The sequence below is a fragment of the Monodelphis domestica genome, chromosome 1, assembly GCF_027887165.1.
Source record: "Monodelphis domestica isolate mMonDom1 chromosome 1, mMonDom1.pri, whole genome shotgun sequence".
NCBI classification, from domain to species: domain Eukaryota; kingdom Metazoa; phylum Chordata; class Mammalia; order Didelphimorphia; family Didelphidae; genus Monodelphis; species Monodelphis domestica.
In genome coordinates, this window is record NC_077227.1 from 158,177,129 (window position 1) to 158,189,215 (window position 12,087).

The following is a 12,087-nucleotide window of genomic DNA, read 5'->3' on the forward strand; positions in this document are numbered from 1 at the left end:
AAGGGAGGGAAGGGAAGGGAAGGGAAGGGAAGGGAAGGGAAGGGAAGGGAAGGGAAGGGAAGGGAAGGGAAGGAAGGGAAGGGAAGGGAAGGGAAGGGAAGGGAAGGGAAGGGAAGGGAAGGGAAGAGAGGAAGGGAAGGGAAGGGAAGGGAAGGGAAGGGAAGGGAAGGGAAGGGAAGGGAAGGGAAGGGAAGGGAAGGGAAGGGAAGGGAAGGGAAGGGAAGGGAAGGGAAGGGAAGGGAAGGGAAGGGAAGGGAAGGGAAGGGAAGGGAAGGGAAGGGAAGGGAAGGGAAGGGAAGGGAAGGGAAGGGAAGGGAAGGGAAGGGAAGGAAGGGAAGGGAAGGAAGGGAAGGGAAGGGAAGGGAAGGGAAGGGAAGGGAAGGGAAGGGAAGGGAAGGGAAGGGAAGGGAAGGAAGGGAAGGGAAGGGAAGGGAAGGGAAGGGAAGGGAAGGGAAGGAAGGGAAGGGAAGGGAAGGGAAGGGAAGGGAAGGGAAGGGAAGGGAAGGGAAGGGAAGGGAAGGGAAGGGAAGGGAAGGGAAGGGAAGGGAAGGGAAGGGAAGGGAAGGGAAGGGAGGGAAGGGAAGGGAAGGGAAGGGAAGGGAAGAAGGAGGGAAGGGAAGGGAAGGGAAGGGAAGGGAAGGGAAGGGAAGGGAAGGGAAGGGAAGGGAAGGGAAGGGAAGGGAAGGGAAGGGAAGGGAAGGGAAGGGAAGGGAAGGGAAGGGAAGGGAAGGGAAGGAGGAAGGGAAGGGAAGGGAAGGGAAGGGAAGGGAAGGGAAGGGAAGGGAAGGGAAGGGAAGGGAAGGGAAGGGAAGGGAAGGGAAGGAAGGGAAGGGAAGGGAAGGGAAGGGAAGGGAAGAGGAAGGGAAGGGAAGGGAAGGGAAGGGAAGGGAAGGGAAGGGAAGGGAAGGGAAGGGAAGGGAAGGGCTCCTTAATGCCTCCTCTGACGAATCCCAGCCCCGACTCCCAGCAAATGACTTACCCAGCTGTGTAACTGAAACCCGAGATTTCAGGCTTAAGAAAAAGTTTTTCCTGTGTCGAGAGCATTTATCCTCCAAGTCATGTTCCTGAGGACAGAGGAATTTCCCAGGCCTCTGGAATGAGCTTCATTTCTGTTTTGAGACAGTGAGGGAGGGGGTCAAAGGAGAAAGGAAGGCGGCTGCCCTTGCTGAGGCTTTCACCCTTCGCTGCCTCAATACAAACTGTCAAGCCCACCCTGAGCCAAACTACCAAGCCCATGAGTATTGTCTTTAGCACATCCAGCCTCCCCTTTCAATGCCCCGCCCTCCAGTTCACCTCACCCATCCCCATATCTCTGCCCCATCCAACACCTCCTGCTGTCCCCAAACCTCCTCTTCTTTCTAGCAGAAGACCTGGGAACTTCACTGTCTCTGAAGGCCCCTGGGGGACTTGGTCTTTTTAAAGAGGAAACTGAAGAGGCCAGTCCTAAGTGATTTAGGGGAGGGGAGTGTTGGACGGAGAGTGGCTTCCCAGAATCCTTCAAGACATACCATGTAGCTAACTTCCTACTCCATCCACGACTAAGGCCAGTTCAGACAGTCAGTCGCATCACTGCAACAGCAAAATTTGACTGAGGAAAACTACTAGTTAAAAAGAAAAGATCCTCCCACTTAGACCCCCACCCCAGCCTCTACTCATCTTTCAGACTCCTCTTTCTCCCCTTCCCCCTCCACAACAACCAAATACTAAACCTGAGATTCCCATCCAAACTCTAGTTGAGGATGTGCCTCAGCTCCCTCCCCAATCTGATCTGATCAGGAAACTCCTGAGGCATCACACTGGAACAAAGAGACCTGGACTGGCTCGGGATACTGACTTTACCCCCATTCGCTGATTACATCTGGGGAAACCACTTTCTGAACCTCAACTTCCTCAGATCGGTAAAATGAGGAGTTGGACCAAAAAGTTTCCAGGTGCCTGTCACTTTCACCTTCTGCAACCCTGTGATTCTACGTCTCACTAAACTGGAAGAATTCCAGGTCTCTGGGGACATTTTGTGATGCTGCCTACTGATTCCTCCTCCTCCAGGATCCTACTGGAGAGAACCCAGGATCTGAGGTGGGGGTACAAACCAAGAAAATACTAGGCAGCAGAGGAAGTGGGGCTAACCACGAGGGGAAGCTCTCTTTCAGAGTAACCAGAAGAAAGAGGCCCAGAGCAGATTTTCCCCACCTTCTACATGCTCTGGGGTGGTCAAGGTGGTGAGAACTAAGGGTGTCACTGATGACAAAAGTGGGGAAAGGGGAGACAAGATGTTTATCACATGTTTCTTTGAGGTAAACAGAGAGTCAGTCTACAGCAAATTCGGGGTTAGATGATTTTTTTTTGTCTTGGAGTCCTTTGACCTCCTTCCCTCAAATACCCCATTTGATCAATAAACATTTGTGGGGGCAGCTGGATAGCTCAGTAGATTGAGAGTCAGATTTAGAGACTGGAGGTCCTAGGTTCAAATCTGACCTCAGACACTTCCCAGCTGTGTGACTGTGGACAAGTCACTTAACCCCATTGCCTAGCCCTTACCACTCTTCTGCCTTGGAACCAATCACAGTATTGATTCTAAGAAAGAAGGTGAGGGCTTTTAAAATAGAAAATAAATTAAAAATAAACATTTGTTAAGTACCTGCCATGTCCTGGCTCTGTGTAAAACAGTGGGCATATGAAAATGAGCAAAAAACAGTCCCTAACCACAAAGAAAATCTAATCTAATGGCCTCACATTGCCCTAGATTAGCCAATAAATTCCATCAGATCCTCTCCTCTGACAGCAACGCTTTTGGGGGCCTTTTTTTCCATCAATAAATTTAAGGGATTTTCAATTCAATTCAATAAACATTTAAGTTCCTTCAATGATGGAGTTATTAACCTATAGTCCATAGACTTATTTTTAAAAATATTTTGATAATCAATATAATTTGTAATCCTATGTATTTTCTACACTTAAAATATTATTCTGAGAAGGGGTACATGACACAAAAAAGGTTAAGAATTCTTATTCAAGGCATATGGGATTGAGAGCATCTTTGGAATCTGGAAGACTTGATTTCAAGTCCCATCTCTGGGAAGCTCCTTAAGGAAAGGGATTGTTTCTTTTTTGTCTTTGACTCTCTAGGACCCAGCATGGTGCTTGTTAGATGGTGGATGCTTGTTAATATTTGTTGAATGATTGATTGGTACTGCTGTATGACCCTAGATAAGACTAGAAATTGTAGAGCAGGTGCTGATTCCAAATCCTAGCTCTTTAAATCTCATAACCTTCTCTTTGACTCCATTTCAGCCAACCATGTGGATGGTCACACAATGGAATATTACTCTAAGAGTTCCATTTCCTTAATCAGAAATTCTGACATTCCTCTATTGGACCATCTCTCCCTATGTGTCGCCCTTCCTAAACCTATTCTTCACTTCCCCCAAGGCCTCCAATCTTTCAGCCCTGCAGAACTTTCTCAGGACATTATCCCTGCTCTGACCACTTTCCACTCTTTCCAATTTCTACCATATGGACAAAACCCTACACTCAACTCTGTCATCCCCTCCTCTAATCCCTCATTCACTTACCCTAGGGTAGCTCATTCTGTGCCAAACCAAAGCCATGGATTACTCCCATCATTTGTCCCTTCCTTTCCTATTTAAATGCTACTAACCTGAGCTGGAGGAAGCCATATAATTATGCTGCCTGGGTCTATTCCATTCATGTTACCATGTTATCCAGCTTCAACTGAGCCTTCATGGCAGAAAGACCATAATTTCATTCCTCCCTAATTGATTCCTTATCTCAATTGCAACAGAAGTTTTTCTTTCTTTCTTTTTTTAAAATCTCTTATGTATTTTTAACCTTCTTTTCTTTTTAAATTTTGAATTCCAAATTCTCTCCCTTCCCATCCTTTCCACACCCACTGAGAAGACAAGCAATATGATATCAATTATACATGTGAAATCATGCAAAACATATTCCATATTAGCCATATTTTTAAAAGCAAGAAAAATAAAGTGAGAAAATGATACTTCAGTTTGCAGAGTTCATCAATTCTCTCAACAGAAGTCTTTCTAAACTTTCTCTTCTGCTCTCATCTCCTCAGACCTCCCTCTTGCCTTCTCTTTTCAGAAGGGACCTAGGGTTCTTACTTTATTGTGAAAATCAAGAACATTCTCCTTGAGGCCCCTCCTTCAGTCTCTTCCCTTTCTCTTCATTTCAAAGCAGGCTCTCTTCGTAATGAGGGCACCTCTCTCCTTTCCAAAGCCAATCCCTCTACATGTGCCTTTCTCCAAGATTGCAACTCAATCATCTTTATTTACTGGCTTTTTCCCAAACATGCTTAAGTCTTCCCTTTCCCCTAAAAACTCTTCACTAGATTCTACCATCCTTTCAAGTTATCATCCTATATCTTTCCTCCTTTTTTTTTCTTTTTTAAACCCTTACATTCCATCTTAGAATCAATGCTATGTATTTGTTCCAAGGCAGAAAAGTCAATAATAGCTAGAGTGTTGGGATTAAGTGACTTACCCAGGGTCACACAGCTAGGAAGTGTCTGAGATCAGATTTGAACCCAGGATCTCCTGTTTCCTGGCCCAGGTCTCTATCCACTGAGCCACCTCACTTCCCCTTTTCCTTCTTTTCTTAATTAAAATCACAGAAAAAACAGTTTCCCTTCACTGATGCCACTTCCTCTCCTCTCACTCAATTCTCAACTCTTGGCAATCTGGCTTCCAACATCATAACTCAACTGGAATGTTTGCTCAAAGCTATCAATGAACTTTTTGTAAAATATATAAAGACATATGTCTGAGCTGCCTTTGGCCTCAGCTATCTGATCCACCCAGTTTCCAGAGAAGACTGAAACTGCAACCATGTTCTCCTGGTTCCACTCACTTCACTTTGCATCACTTCATATAAGTCTTTCCAGGTTTTTTTTTGTGATTATCTAGCTTGTTATTTCTTATGGCATAATAATATTCCATTGCAATTATATATTACAACCTGTTCAACCATTCCCCAATTGACAGACATCCCTTCAATCTCCAGCTCTTTGCTATTACAAAAAGAGATGCTATAAATAGTTTAGAATATGTAGTTTCTTCTACTTTTTCCTTGATCACCTTAGGAAATAGACCTAATAGTGGCATTTCTTACTGGATCAAAAGGTATATTGTTACCATACTGCTGTATCAATATATTTTTATTCTAAAAAGCTAAATGAATACCTGTATTCTTTTTTTTTTCTTTTAAACATTATTTTATTTGGTCATTTTCAAACATTATTCATTGGAAACAAAGATCATTTTCTTTCCCCCCCCCACCCCTCCCATAGCTCGATTCCACTGGTTATCACATGTGTCCTTGATTCGAACCCATTTCCATGTTGTTGGTATTTGCATTAGAGTGTTCATTTAGAGTCTCTCCTCAGTCATATCCCCTCAACCCCTGCAGTCAAGCAGTTGCTTTTCATCGGTGTTTTTACTCCCACAGTTTATCCTCTGCTTGTGGATAGTGTTTTTTAGATCCCTGCAGATTGTTCAGGGACATTGCATAGCCACTAATGGAGAAGTCCATTATGTTCGATTGTACCAGAGTGTATTAGTTTCTGTGTACAATGTTCTCCTGGTTCTGCTCCTCTTGCTCTGCATCACTTCCTGGAGGTTGTTCCAGTCTCCATGGAATTCCTCCACTTTATTATTCCTTTGAGCACAATAGTATTCCATCACCAACATATACCACACTTTGTTCAGCCATTTGCCAATTGAAGGGCATCCCCTCATTTTCCAATTTTTGGCCACCACAAAGAGCGCAGCTATGAATATTCTTGTACAAGTCTTTTTCCTTATTATCTCTGGGGTACAAACCCAGCAGTGCTATGGCTGGATCATAGGACAGACAATCTTTTATCACCCTTTGGGCATAGTTCCAAATTGCCCTCCAGAATGATTGGATCAATTCACAACTCCACCAGCAATGAATTAGTGTCCCTACTTTGCACATCCCCTCCAGCATTCATTACTTTCCATAGCTGTCATGTTAGCCAATCTGCTAGGTGTCAGGTGATACCTCAGAGTTGTTTTGATTTGATTTTCATCTCTCTGATTATAAGAGATTTAGGACACTTTTTCATGTGCTTATTAATAGTTTTGATTTCTTTGTCTGAAAACTGCCTGTTCATGTCCCTTGCCCATTTATCAATTGGAGAATGGCTTGGTTTTTTGCACAATTGATTTAGCTCCTTATAAATCCGAGTAATTAAACCTTTGTCAAAGGTTTTTATGAAGATTGTTTCCCAATTTGTTGCTTCCCTTCTGATTTTAGTTACATTGGTTTTGTTTGTACAAAACCTTTTTAATTTGATGTAGTCAAAATTATTTATTTTACATTTTGTGACTCTTTCTAAGTCTTGCTTGGTTTTAAAATCTTTCCCTTCCCAAAGGTCTGACATGTATACTATTCTGTGTTCACCCAATTTACTTATAGTTTCCTTCTTTATGTTCAAGTCATTTACCCATTCTGAATTTATCTTGGTGTAGGGTGTGAGGTGTTGATCCAAACTTAATCTCTCCCACACTGTCTTCCAATTTTCTCAGCAGTTTTTATCAAATAGTGGATTTTTGTCCCCAAAGCTGGGGTCTTTGGGTTTGTCATAGACTGTCTTGCTGAGGTCATTTACCCGAAGTCTATTCCACTGATCCTCCTTTCTGTCTCTTAGCCAGTACCAAATTGTTTTGATGACCACTGCTTTATAGTTGTAAACCTTAAAATTTCTTAGACTTATGAATGTTGGAAATTTCACCGTTGGGAAATTTCATACTTGGAAAAAATTTCCTACTGATAGTAAGAACTCTATTGGAATGTGAAACCCCTTGGCATGGGAGGATCCTTCTCCTCCCTACTTGAGACTACTTTAGGACAGAAACCTTTTGCTAAACAATGGAAAGGGCTTTGACCTATGCTTAAGCATAGAACAGGAAGTTCTTTGAGTCATGATTGATTTTAGAATTGCTACACTAGAGATACTTGGAATGACAGAACCAGGTCTTGGAACTTACAATCTCCACCCTACTCAGTCTAACAGGATTTAGGAAGGGCTGCAGCAAAGATCAAGATTTAATTATTTGAGAATATGACCTTTAACAGACATGTGCAAAGGAAACAGACATCTGGGCGGTCCTGGGTTAAGCTAGAGCCACCATTGGCACAGGGGAGACATAGACAATGATTGGTAGATGTGAGAACTGAGGGGAGGGGACTTAGATGGTTTCCTTAAAGATAGCGGGGTCTGAGGACAGAGAGGGTTCCAGAGGTTTGCTCTGAGAGGTTTTGCTCTGAGTTTTGCTCTGAAGGAGTCTGAGAGGAGAGAGGTCCTGGAGGGAGAGCTCCTGGAGAGGTCTGAGAGGAGGGCTTGCTGTGAAGGAGGCTGGAGGTGGAGGCCCCTGAGACTGTTTCTCCATTTTGGTCACGTGAGTGATAGGGACTGATCTCTTTTCTTTGCCTCAGCTATCTAAGGGCTTGGGCCTTTGGCCCAGCCTAAACAGAGGGGGTATTTAAGCCCTATTCCCTTCTCTCCCCTTTCTCTCTCTCTCTCTCTCTCTCTCTCTCTCTCTCTCTCTCTCTCTCTAATACCTTTCTTCCTCCTGTTTGTAATTAAAAACTCCATAAAAGGTTGACTGCTGACTTGAGTTTTCATTTAGGAATTACATAGCTGAATTCCTTGGCGACCTTAAATTAATATATATCAGTCTTTTAAAGTGATTTCCATGTCACATAGTATAGTTTGAGATCTGGGACTGCAAGGCCTCCTTCCTTTGCATTTTTTTTTCATGATTTCCCTGGATATCCTTGATCTTTTGTTCTTCCAAATGAACTTAGTTATGGTTTTTTCTAATTCAGTAAAGAAGTTTTTTGGTAGTTCAATGGGTATGGCACTAAATAAGTAAATTAATTTGGGTAGGATTGTCATTTTTATTATGTTAGCTTGTCCCACCCATGAGCAATCAATGTTTTTCCAATTGTTTAGATCTAGTTTTAACTGTGTGGAGAGTGTTTTGTAGTTGTGTTCATATAGTTCCTGTGTTTGTCTCAGTAGATAGATTCCTAAGTATTGTCTAGGGTGATTTTAAATGGCATTTCTCTTTCTAATTCTTGCTGCTGAAATGGGTTAGAGATATATTGAAATGCTGATGACTTATGCAGATTTATTTTGTATCCTGCAACTTTGCCAAAGTTGTTGATTATTTCGAGCAACTTTTTGGTTGAATCTATAGGATTCTTTAAGTAAACCATCATATCATCTGCAAAAAGTGATAGCTTGGTATCCTCATTGCCAATTTTAATACCTTCAATTTCTTTTTCTTCTCTAATTGCTACTGCTAGTGTTTCTAGTACAATGGTTAAATAAGAGGAGTGATAATGGGCATCCTTGTTTTACTCCTGATCTTATTGGGAAGACTTCTAGTTTATCCCCATTGCAGATGATGTTTGCTAATGGTTTTAGATATATACTGTTTATTATTTTTAGGAAAGGCCCTTCTATTCCTATACTTTCTGGTGTTTTCAATAGGAATGGGGGTTGCATTTTATCAAAGGCTTTTTCTGCATCTATTGAGATAATCATGTGATTTTTGTCAGTTTGCTTGTTAATATGGTCAATTATGTGGATGGTTTTCCTAATATTGAACCATCCTTACATTCCTGGTATAAATCTTGCCTGGTCATAGTGGATAACCCTTGTGATGACTTGCTGGAGTCTTTTTGCTAGTATCCCATTTAAGATTTTTTGCATCTATATTCATTAGGGAGTTTGGTCTATAGTTTTCTTTCTCTGTTTTTGACCTGTCTGGCTTTGGGATAAGTACCATGTTTGTGTTGTAAAATGAATTTGGTAGAACTGCTTCTTGGCTTATTCTGTCAAATAGTTTGTTTAATATTGGGATTAGTTGTTTTTGAATGTTTGATAGAATTCATTTGTGAATTCTGAACCTGGGGATTTTTTCTAAGGGAGTTCTTTGATGGCTTGTTCAATTTCTTTTTCTGATATGGGGTTGTTTAGGTAATTTATTTCTTCCTCTTTTAGTCTAGGCAACTTATATTTTTGTAAGTATTCATCCATATCACCTAGATTGCCATATTTGTTGCCATATAATTGGGCATTGTAGTTTTTAATGATTGCCTTAATTTCCTCTTCATTACAGGTGAGATCTCCTTTTTCATCTTAGATATTGTCAATTTGATTTTTTCTTTCCTTTTTTAAATTAGACTGACTAGTACTTTGTCTATTTTATTTGTTTTTTTTCAAAGTACCAGCTTCTAGTCTTATTTATTAAATCAATAGTTCTTTGACTTTCAATTTTATTAATTTCTCCTTTGAGTTTTAGGATCTCTAATTTAGTCTTCATCTGAGAATTTTTAATTTGTTTGCTTCCTAATTTTTGAATTTGTATGCTCAATTCATTGACCTCTGCCCTTATTAATTTGTTAATATATGAACTCAAGGATATAAATTTCCCCCTGAGTACTGCTTTGGCTGCATCCCATAGGTTTTGAAAGGATGTTTCATCATTGTCATTTTCTTCAATGAAGTTATTGTTTCTATGATTTGTTCTTTAACTAACTGGTTTTGGAGAATCATATTGTTTAATTTGAATATCTGTATTCTTAATCAATTAATATTTATTGAATATCTACTCTATGACAGGCAAGCAGCTGGGTGGTGAAATAGATAAAGCACCAGTCCTAGAACCAGGAAGACTCATCTTCCTGAGTTCAAATCTGTTCTCATTTACTAGCTATGCAATCCTGGGAAAGTCACTTAACTCTATCTGCCTCATGTTTCCTCATCTATAAAATGAGCTAGGGAGAGGGGAGGCAACTAGACAGCTCAGCGGATAAAGAGCCAGGCCTAGAGTTGGGAGGTCCTGGGTTCAAATTTGACCTCAGATGCTTCTTAGCTATCTGACCCTGGGCAAGTCACTTAACCCCCATTGCCTGGCCCTGACCACTCTCCATTATTGATTCTAAGACTGGAATGTAAGGGTTAAAAAAAAAGGCACTCCAACTTTATGGACCTCAATTTTATCATCTGCAAAAAGGAGAGATTGGGAAGATGATCTCAAAGATCCCTTTCAGTCCTACATTCTCAGAATGTCTTTTTTTTTTTGGTGGTGATGGGGAGGGGGGGGCATGGAAGATATGATTTTATGATTTTATTGATGCAGAAAATTTCTGAGAAAAAACTCAAAATGGAGTAAGTGACTTTTTCTTCTATTTGTAGTCTATAATTTGTTGCCAGGGGATACTGGAAGCTTAAGCAAGTGACCTAACTATGAGACTGGCTGGGGAGCCACTTTACTAAGCTCTTTCTCTATTAGCATATGTATTTCTTTGACATATCATGTGTTTTGGGGTGAACAGGGGGCAGAAAGGGAGAGAAAGACCACTGACTTCTAAATGGCTGGATGACTCAGACAGTCACACATTAAATCATTCAGGGGGAGCGAGGTAGATGACCTTTAAGTTGCCTTCTCCTATCTTGAGATCTTATATGCCCTTCTCCTTTAGAGAGAAAATGTCTGTCTTGGAAGGGAAGAGACTAAGATGAGCTCCCTCTTAGAAAATAATCTGCTTTAAACATCAGGATAGAAATCTTCTCTAGGAAACTTGACATTTGAGTGTTCCACAAGCATTATAATGGATGGCTGTCTTCTTTTTGAAATGGCTTAGCATTAAAGTTTAATGAGCAATGCATATTCTGCTGGAAACTTGCTTCCCATCTGACAGATTGGAGGACAAGCTTGGGTTTGCTAACTGGGCTAGTCATAAGAAATATGTCTGTTTCCACCAAACTGACAGTTCCTCTCTTTAGGAAGTTGTATTTTGATGAGGCTTCCTTTACCATATTTGATTTCTATGACAGAATAAGTACCCATTTTCTCACTAGAAAGCCATTAACATGATGTTCAGAGAACAATTCCTAACATAATAAATGGATATTTCTTTTTATTAAACTGGGATTTAAGGATGAATGGGGTGGGTAGGGGAAAGGCCAGGGCATGAGAAAAGTCTCCATTTTGCTTGTAGTGTAGTTGAAAGACCACTGGATTTGGGGTTGGAGAGCTAGTTTATAATCCTGCCTCTGACATTTATTACCTCTGTGATTTGGGCAGTAATTTAATCTCCCAATGTCTCAGTTTGTTGGTTTTTTTTTTTGTAAAATGAGAAGGCTGGACCAATAATCGCTAAGGTCCCTTCTAGCTCTAAATTCTAGGATGGTAGTTTTGTTATGTGACCTCATCATTTCCTTTAAAAAGAAAACAAAACTATAGGGGGGAGCAAAAGTGAGTTTATTCCTTTAAACCTTGGGACCTTTGTCCATTTCTTTTTTTTTTTAACCCTTGCTTTTTGTCTTTTTTTCCCCTCTTAGAACTAATACTGTTTATTGGTTCCAAGGCACAGATAGGAGCTAGGCAATGGGGGTTAAGTGACTTACCCAAGGTCACACGACTAGGAAGTATCTGAGGCCAAATTTAAACCCAGGACTTCATCTTTAGGCCTGGCTCTCAATCCACCGAACCACCTAGCTAGCTGCCCCTACTTTCTCTCATAATAGCAACACTTAAGACAGTTAGGTGGCAATTGGAGTTCAGTGAGTGGTCCAGAGTCACATAGCTAGGATGTATCTAAAGTCAAATTTGAACCCAACTCCAGGCTTGGAGTTCTATCAACTGTGCCATCTAACTGCCCTGTTCTTTGTTAGTTTCTTCATTTGCCAGCTTCTCCTTCTGTCTGGGGTCATCTGGGAGAGGGTCTGGGTTTATATCCCATCAGAAGGATATACTATCTGGGTGATCAGGTCACTTAATCTTCCTTTACAATTTCCTATTGTAAAAAGGAAGGAGTTGGACTAGATGATCACTTAGACCTCTTCAGCTCCAGCTCTGTGGCTCTACCAGAATGATTCTGAAGAACAGAACCTTTAGGATGGCAGGGTTGACCCTGCCATCTGAGGAGTACCACGTAAATCAAAAAAATTCTCCAACAATAGTTACTGCAATGCTTGAAATCCCATCTTTGGGGACTGCATTAAGTGGGTCT